Here is a 9,567-nt window from a genome sequence, read left to right on the forward strand (position 1 = left end):
GAGATCCCAGTGGAAAGAACGGGGCCATCAAAGAAGGAGGTACCCTTCTCCGAAGGGAGGAGAGAACTTCCACTTTGACTATGACCCTATCGGAATAAGATCAAAGTCAGCGAACCCTAAAGGCTTCCATAGCCCTTGCAACTCATGACTGGAGCCCAGGGAGATTACTGACGCCATGAACAGGAGTGTCAAATTGTTAAGTCAGCAACAGGAGTCACTGTGTACTTACACCCCATGCGGGATCTGTCCCCAATGTGTCGTCTAAAGCCAAGTGATGCTACGACTGGTACTGAAACAGTATTTTTATACTTTGCGTTTCTGTGTGGGCGCAGACTGATGAGGTCTTTGCTAATTATATACTGAAGTGATCTTCTGTGTATAAAGAGAATTGGAAATGAAAAAAAAAAAAAAACAACAGCCTGGTGTTAAAATGGAAATGGCATAGAAAATTAATTATTTTGAAAAAAAAAATTATGTAGGATCTCTGTCTTTAATGTGCTGTACATTGCTATTTTATGCTATAATTAGTAATCCAATGGTAGTTTTTTCACTTGATGTTGCTATATGGGCAAAATGTTGAAATCTTTACCTAATATATACTAAACTGATCTTCTGTGTACAAAAAGAATTGAAAATGAATCTTTACACGAATGGAAGGGGAAAGGGAGCGGGAGGGGGGAGGGTTGCGGGCGGGAGGGAAGTTATGGGAGGGGGGAAGCCATTGTAACCCATAAGCTATACTTTGGAAATTTATATTCATTAAATAAAAGTTTAATAAAAAAAAAAAAAAAAAAAAAAAAAAGATATTCTCTCAGGTGTTAATGACAACTATCCCAAAATGCTTTGCTCTTGTACATCAATAAACTTGAACAAATACATCTATCTTCTGTCTATATCTATTATTTATACCTAAAATATATCATATATATGTAATCCATTTCTATCATGTATCTAATCATCTAATTTTTGGAATGCTTAATGAATCATGAAGTTTCATCCTGCTTTTATATCAATTATAACTAATGGGAATGATTTTGCTTTAATTTGTTTTCTTCCCCCATCTTGGAGGTGGGGTGAGGTGGAGCTGGTGATTATGTTCAAATGCTAGGGAATGGGATGCAATTATGTCAGTTAGTGTGTGCTTCTGCAAGCTTGCTCTACTTTCTTTCAACATGGGATTACTTTTAGATATTAAGCCTTTCTGCATAATGTTAACTCATTCATTTAGGAGGGAAAAAAAGATCAGAAAAATACAGGGGTGCAATTAATCGTGACAAATGAGCACTACTTATGAGAAACAGTGAAGCAAAAACACACCCCAAAATTATCAAAATGGCTTTTGAAATGATTAAAGTCAATGACAGCCTCTGGCAAGGGTTCAACTATGAACCAAGGAACCAGTTTGCCTACTCTTCACAGTCAAACCCTCCCTTCTTTCCTATCTGTCCTTCTCTGGTTTTGCCCATTTTGACCAGGTTGGCTGCCTGGCGCTCCCTGGGGACTGTCCTCTTCCTGTTCAACAAGTACCCCATGCTGTTCTCCAATCACCTAAGACTGATTTCAGCCCTGCTCCATGTGCTAACTTGTCTGCCTATGGTTGCTCTCCAGCTGCTCACACTCTGATTCTCTCAGGCATGAACTGAGACTGCAAAAGGCAATCTGGAGCCAGGGAGAGGTGGAGGGTAGTGCCATGACAAGCCCTTGGAAGAATTATTTTAGGACAGGCAGGTTCTTGCCCTCCATAAAGCCAATCTCTCTATGCCAATGAAAAAAGCCAACTACACTTAGAGTTAACACACACCCTTATTCAAAAATCCTTTCTGAGAATGCCAGCAAAGGGATTTTTAACAAAATTGGAGAGAAATTTTGTTTTTATTTAAATAAATCTTTATAAGGGACAAGCACTAAAGCGCTATAAGCCTGACTGCTTCTTGTTGAGAAGTTATGGCAGAGATAGCCTGTACCACCCCTTGTTTCCATGTTTTTATTTCTTTTTTCCAAGTTTTAGGTGACTGCTCTAACAGAATTTTCTGCTGGGGCCAGCATTGTGGTGTAGCAGGCAAAGCCTCCGCCTACAGTGCCAGCATCCCATATGGCCGCCAGTTTGAGGCCCGGCTGCCCCACTTCCTATCCATCTCTCTGTTATGGCCTGGGAAAGCAGTAGAAGATGGCCCAAGTCCTTGGGCCCTTGAACCCATGTGGGAGACCTAGAAGAAGCTCCTGGCTCCTGGCTTCAGATAGGCGCAGCTCCGGCCATTGCAGCCAACTGGGGAGTGAACCAGCAAATGGAAGACCTCTCTCTCTCTGCCTCTCCTTCTCTGTGTAACTCTGACTTCCAAGTAAATAAATAAATCTAAAAAAAAACCAAACCAAAACAAAAGGATTTTCTGCTACAGCACAATCATATTTATCTATTATGCTAATGACTGGCATCTAAAATTAGCTTTTTGAGGGCAAGTACAGATGTTAGTATTACAGCTGTTGGCCCAAGATATTACAAGGGATGATGGCATTTCTAAGTGTATGTTGACCAGTTTGTAATAGTCACCAGTTTATAGAATTGGAATGTTTTGGACAGACACAGATACAGACTCTTTATTTTCCAGATATGAAAAGTAAGCCCCAAGCCTTGATGAATTAAGAGAATAAATAGGTTCTGGAACCTAGGCCTCCTATCTTGCTGCCCAAGCAGTGACATGATGGAAGTGGCAATAACATGGTAGGATTCTGGGTCTCCATTGTTCTTGGACCTTCAGTGCTGTTCAATGTGCATACGACTTTTTAGAGAATCCTGTTCTTCTCTCTGGGCTAAGGAGAAGATGCATGGTGACTGACTGGGAGAGCTCTAAATTCTTAACCAAATGAAAATCCTCATGACGTTTCCCAGGAAGATTTGAGGAGCCCAGAGTAGCTGCACGTGAGGAGAGGATTGGCCACTACAGAAGAATATACAGTTCATAGCCTATTTTTTTTTTAAAAAGATTTTATTTATGTATTTGAGAGGTAGAGCTACAGACTGAGAGGGAGAGACAGAGAGAAAGGTCTTCTTTCCTTTGGTTCAGTCCCCAAATGGTCACAAGGCTGGAGCTGTGCTGATCCGAAGCCAGGAGCCAGATGCTTCTTCCGGTTCTCCCACACAGGTGCAGGAGCCCAGCCCTTGACAGGCCATAGCAGAGAACTGGATTGGAAGTGGAGCAGCCAGAACTAGAACCAGTATCCATATGGGATGCTGGCACCGCAGGGAGAGGATTAATCTACTAGTAGTGCCATGGCGCTTGCCCCGCCTCTTGTTCTTTAGAATAATAAAAAAAAAATACTGTCAGGGAAAACCTGGGTCACAATCAATTCCCTGGGAGATTTTAGTTGCTTATTTTGCTTTAAGGACATCTGGTCTCCTATAGCATACAGTATCTCTAGTAATTAGCCTTTTGTCACAAGACTATTCTGATCTTATCCCAAATCCAATATTTTTTTTTCTTTTTTTTTTAACTTTTATTTAATGAATATAAATTTCCAAAGTACAGCTTATGGGTTACAATGGCTTCCCCCCTCCCATAACTTCCCTCCTACCCGCAACCCTCCCCCTCCCACTCCCTTTCCCCTTCCATTCACATCAAGATTCATTTTCAATTCTCTTTATATACAGAAGATCAGTTTAGTACATATTAGGTAAATATTTCAACAGTTTGCCCATATAGCAACACAAAGTGAAAAAACTACCATTGGAGTACTAGTTATAGCATTAAATAAGAGTGTATAGCACATTAAAGACAGAGATACTACATAATAGTTTTTTTTTAAAAAATTAATTAATTTTCTATGCCATTTCCAATTTAACACCAGGTTGTTTTTTTCATTTCCAATTCTCTTTATATACAGAAGATCAATTCAGTATATAATTAGTAAAGACCTCATCAGTTTGTACCCACACAGAAACACAAAGTATAAAAATACTGTTTCAGTACCAGTCGTAGCATCACTTGGCTTTAGACGACATATTAAGGACAGATCCCACATGGGGTGTAAGTACACAGTGACTCCTGTTGCTGACTTAACAATTTGACACTCCTGTTCATGGCGTCAGTAATCTCCCTAGGCTCTAGTCATGAGTTGCCATGGCTATGGAAGCCTTTAGAGTTCGCTGACTTTGATCTTATTCCGATAGGGTCATAGTCAAAGTGGAAGTTCTCTCCTCCCTTTGGAGAAAGGTACCTCCTTCTTTGATGGCCCCGTTCTTTCCACTGGGATCTCACTCACAGAGATCTTTCATTTAGGTCTTTTTTTTTTTTTCCATGATATCTTGGCTTTCCATGCCTACTATACTCTCATGGGCTCTTCAGCCAGATCCGAATGCCTTGAGGGTTGACCAAATCCAATATTTTTCTAACATGGGTGGGGAAACCTTTTTTTCTGCCAGGGGCCATTTGGATATTTATACTGTCATCTGTAAGCCATACAAAATTATCAGTTTAAACATTAGCCTGCTATAGATTTATTGAATTTCAAGACTCTTCTGCAGTTGCCTTGGCAGCAGCAGACCAAGTGATTTCGCAGGCCTCATATGGTCTGCTGACCAGATGTTTGCCACCTCTGCCTAGGACATTAAGGAATATCATCATGGTGGAAACACTCTTAAAAACTCAAGTAGCAAATGATATTTATTGATTTGGAAGAATAACTCTTACTGGCCTCTGATCATTCCAAGTTTGTGTATAATTATAGCACACATAATACACAAACACAGGCTCATTCAGTCACTGCAGATGGAGGTAAAGACTTTGACTACATCCAGCGTTACTTCTCAGAAATGACAGTTGTTATCAGCCTGGTGGGGATTTGTCCAGACCTACTTGTAAGGCATGTCTGTGTTTATGCCTGTACAATACATGCTACTGTTTGCTTTTCTTTTGAATTTTAGTTGTAGCAGGGCATACACATTTTCTTGGCCATTTGTTTCTTCTTTTTTCCCCAAATAACATGTCTTGGAGATTTTCCTATGTTAGTAAGACAGTAAATGGATGTATCATGGTTTATTTAATGATTCCTCTATTTATGGGCATTTGGGTTACTTCCAACCCTTTAGCCATTATATATAATATTGCAGTATATGAGGCCCGCGACGCAGCTCACTAGGCTAATCCTCCACCTGCGGCGCCAGCACTCCGGGTTCTAGTCCCGGTTGGAGCGCCAGATTCTGTCCCAGCTGCTCCTCTTCCAATTAAGCTCTCTGCTGTGGCCGGGGAAGGCAGTGGAGGATAGCCCAAGTGCTTGGGCCCTGTACCCACATGGGAGACCAGGAGGAAGCACCTGGCTCCTGGCTTCAGATCTGTGCAGTGTGCCAGCCGTAGCAGCCATTTGGGGGGTGAACCAATGGAAAAAGGAAGACCTTTCTCTCTGTCTCTCTCTCTCTATCTCCGCCTGTCCAAAAAAAAATATATATATATATATATTGCAGTATATGTCTACACAATTCCTTTACAGAAACTCACACTTTCTTACATACTTGTGTGCCAGTGTTATTTTGGGGGTAAACAGAAAGTTGTCAAGTCATACAGAAGCATACTTTCTCGTTTCAGCCAACACAGATTTCCCGTCCTGGGGGCTGCACCACAGAAGATGTGTGTGAACATGCCAATTTCTCTTCACTTTGGGTTAGTCTTAATATTTAAAACAATTTATAAGTAATGACAAGTTTGTGTAGCTCCTGATATTAAACAAAATGCTTTTACTATCTTACTAGTATGCGTAACGTTTGCTGCAGATTTTTAATAGAGTAGGATATTTTCTGTCATTCCTTGTTTGCTAACAGCTTATATATGAATGGATATTAAATTGTTTCTTCTCCCTCAACTTTAATGATCAAAATAATTTCTCCTTTACATTTTTAATGTAACACATTGCAGTAATAAATTTTCTTATGCTAAATCATCTTTGCATTCTTTGAATAAAGTATACATAGTAATGAGGTATTCATTTTTTAAATGTTGCTTTATCTTGGTTGCTAATATTTTATGCATGCTTTTAGAATCTGTGTTCATTAAATTCTTTTGTTATGCAGATTATATTATAGGTAGATATTTCTTACCGGTTTAATTTCTGAAATGATGTAAGTTCTTTTGGTTTTTGTGTTTCTTGAGTTGATTTTCTTAATTTTGCATTTTCATAGCTAATGTTTTTATCTATTCTTATTGGTAGGGGGTTGTTTATATTATTCTCTTATGATGTTAAGGTTTTGTTTTCTCTTCATCTTCAAATAGTGTATTTCATGCTTATTCTCTCTGTTAATCCTGTGAGATCTGCCTTTAGTTTACTCTTTTAAAGATACCAATATTTATTTTTGCTTATCTTTTCTATTTTTTCTATATGTATTTATTTAAATAATTATTACAAAATTTATTGTGTTTTTTTTTTTAAATTAGACAAAACTTTTCCATTCTTTAAGTTTGTTACCTCTGTTTCACAGTATTGGCTTTCCCTGAGTGACAAGCAACCCTTGTTTGGGGAGCAATTTTCTCCCTTGAGATTCACTGTTATACTATTTATTGTTTCCAGCATTCTTTGTATAGCAGGTGCAACTTCCAAGTAGAATTTGAGAGAACTGAAGCTTGCACTACAATGCATGCATTTTAAGCATTCTTTTTCAATATCATCATAGAGCCATTAACTTAGATAAATTAGATAAATATGACTTCATGTATGGCTTTGTTGTTTTGATCAAGGAATTAAATTTACAAAACAGAGGACACTAGTGGTGGTGATGTGGGATGTGACAGGGAATAGTGAGAGTCCATAGACTAAATTTCTCTTGTACCCTATGTATATCTCCAGACCAATATGGTTTGTCATGAAAGAGATTCCAAATTTCATTTGAAGGGATGACTTGAAAGTCCTAGCAGTAAGATCAATATTCAAAGATTAATGCACTGGTGCCGGCATCACATATGGGCGCCGGGTTCTAGTCCAGGTTGCTCTTCTTTCAGTCCAGCTCTCTACTGTGGCCCGGGAGGGTAGTGGAGGACGGCCCAAGTGCTTGGCCCCCTGCACCTGGCTCCTGGCTTCGGATAGGCGCAGTGCCAGCTGTGGCGGCCATTTGGGTGGTGAGCCAATGGAAGGAAGGTCTTCTTTCTGTCTGTCTCTCTCACTGTCTAATCTGTCAAATAAATTAAAAAAAACAAATATCAATGCCTGAAAATATTCACCAAATAATAATTATTATTAGTTTATGAAACATAAACAATCTAAAAACTCAATAACAGGAAGATGATTAAATCAGAATTTTCACATATACTTGTTCAGAACATTAACAAGATTTTATCAAATTACAATTTCAATGACTTACTTTCTTACATAAATGTATCATAAAATATTTCATTTCTATAAAGTCATAATTATTAATTAGATATTAAATACATTAGAAAGTGCTGAAATAGTTGTTCTGCATCTATTTCAACTTTCTTTGATTTCATTCCTCTCTTCCCAACCATCTGGAACATTTTGGAAGACTTTTCAGAAAATATTTTGAGAAACAGTATTCAATATTTTATGTTATATCCAGTCAATACAGCACTTACATTAATTGTCAAAGAATTAACAAGGCACATTTACTAAAATAGAAAGTCTTACTAAGATATTATATTATATATAGTCCTATATAAGTGTGTATTACCATATGTAACATGTACAAATATTATACTTGAGATAAAATAAAGCAAATATAGAAAGATAACACTTTTTTATTTATTTTATTTATTTATTTATTCCGCCGAGGGCCAAGAATTTATTAAGAGGTTATCTAGAAGGCAAGCCCTCTGACAAAGCACGGAAGCCACCCCACGCGGTGTGATCAGGCTCAGGCTACCTCTCCATCTCAGGTGGAGGATGAGGCAGGAGGCAGCCTGCACTTGGGCTTTCAGAAGTGGCCACCAGGTATGGCTCACAGGGCGGACTCGCTCTGGAAGTACATTCAGACTGCACTGCTGGGAGGTCCCAGAAGACGCTCTAGCCTGCCAGGTAGCCGCTAGCCACCTCATCCAGGGAGAGGGGTGAACACCCAGGGCCCCTCCAGGCAGGAGGGGCACAGGAGGAAAGGGGGCCTGGGGCCTCATCAGGGAAGCAGCTTTAAGAAAAGGAGACAGCTACCTGGGTTCCCATGACAAAGTGCAATGGTGCCAGCCCCTGCAACCCCACATTGTGCGTCCAAGATATGGTCCCATCTTGGAGTCCGATGTGCTGGGGTCAGGGAATGTTCCTTCCTCCCTATGAGGCACGGGGCAGGGGCCTCAGCCCTGTGCTGGCAGCGCCGGTGGCGTCCTCGCCCCTTGCGCCTGGCACGCCATGCTAGCTGGCCATGCTCCTCCGCGGGATGCAGCCCTCCATCTCCAGCGCCTCGGGCCAGCCCTCATACTTGTTGGTGTGTTTACTGTTCTTCACACGCTGCTCAAAGGGGCTCTTGTTCTGCACGCCCTTGGCCTCCACAAATACCCAGCTGTTCCGGAAAGCTAGCTCCTTGGCATTCCTGCTGCCCGGCTCGCTGAAAAGCTTCCTGGTCTCTTTGTTCATCTTGGTGGCTGGGTCGTAGTAGGATGCTACAAACACCAGAGTGCCTTCGTGCAGTGGCCGAATGAACTTCAACAGGTCATTGACATCTCCAGCCCACATGTCAAAAGCCCGGGCCTCAATGAGCTCACAGCTGACCCCATTCACCAGGGCGATGTCCAGCCCACGGCCCACGTGGGCTCATCAGCATCTTGTCCTCGAGGCAGATCTTGGGCCCAACGACGTTGGCAGCTCCACTGACCATGCGGAAGGCCAGGTGTTCCTCAGGACATGGCTGAGGCAAGCCACACTTGTACTTCCTGGCCCGTGGCTCTGCAGTCATAGCGCTCTCTGGGTTGGTGAAGAGTTGCTGGATGCGAGGAAAGCCACTGCCAGGCCCATCCAGGAGGCTGCTGCCTATGATCCAAGTGAGACCCACAGTGACGACTAGGGCCACAATGCACAGGGAGCCTGCCAACCTCATGTCCACTTCTCCCGTTGGGTTAGGACCGCCAGCAGGTGCACTGTTTGGGGACCGTGCGCGCTGGCCGTGGAAAGAACGGGCTCGGTCAGGGACCGGTGCCCTGTCCAGCGGGCCACCCCGCTATTCCGCTTGCCGACGGAGGGCCAGCGAGCTGCGCAGAGCAGCCCCACAGGCCCGGTAATGGCGGCCGGGGGCGGGGCCACAGCCCGCTCCCCCGCCCCGCCCCGACCCCGGTCTTCAGCTGGGGCCCCTCACAGCAATAACACTTTTTAAAATAGATTATTTATTTATTTATTTATTTGGCCCCTCCCTGGCCACAGTGAGAAGGAGAGACAGAGAGAAAGGTCTTCCTTCCGTTGGTTCAGTCCCCAAAGGGCGCAATGGCTGGAGGTACACTGATCTGAAGCCAGGAGCCAGGTGCTTCCTCCTGGTCTCCCATGCGGGTGCAGGGCCCAAGCACTTGAGCCATCCTCCACTGCCTTCCCAGGCCACGGCAGAGAGCTGGAGTGGAAGAGGAGCAACCGGGACCAGAACCAGAGCCCATATGG

At 42.4% G+C, this 9,567-nt stretch overlaps 1 pseudogene; it reads right to left on the reverse strand.

Moving 5' to 3' along the window:
- Positions 1-7,771: 7,771 nt before the first annotated feature.
- Positions 7,772-9,181, reverse strand: LOC133749420 (protein FAM3A-like; annotated as a pseudogene).
- Positions 9,182-9,567: the final 386 nt, after the last annotated feature.

Source organism: Lepus europaeus, chromosome 20 (assembly GCF_033115175.1).
Source record: "Lepus europaeus isolate LE1 chromosome 20, mLepTim1.pri, whole genome shotgun sequence".
NCBI classification, from domain to species: Eukaryota; Metazoa; Chordata; class Mammalia; order Lagomorpha; family Leporidae; genus Lepus; species Lepus europaeus.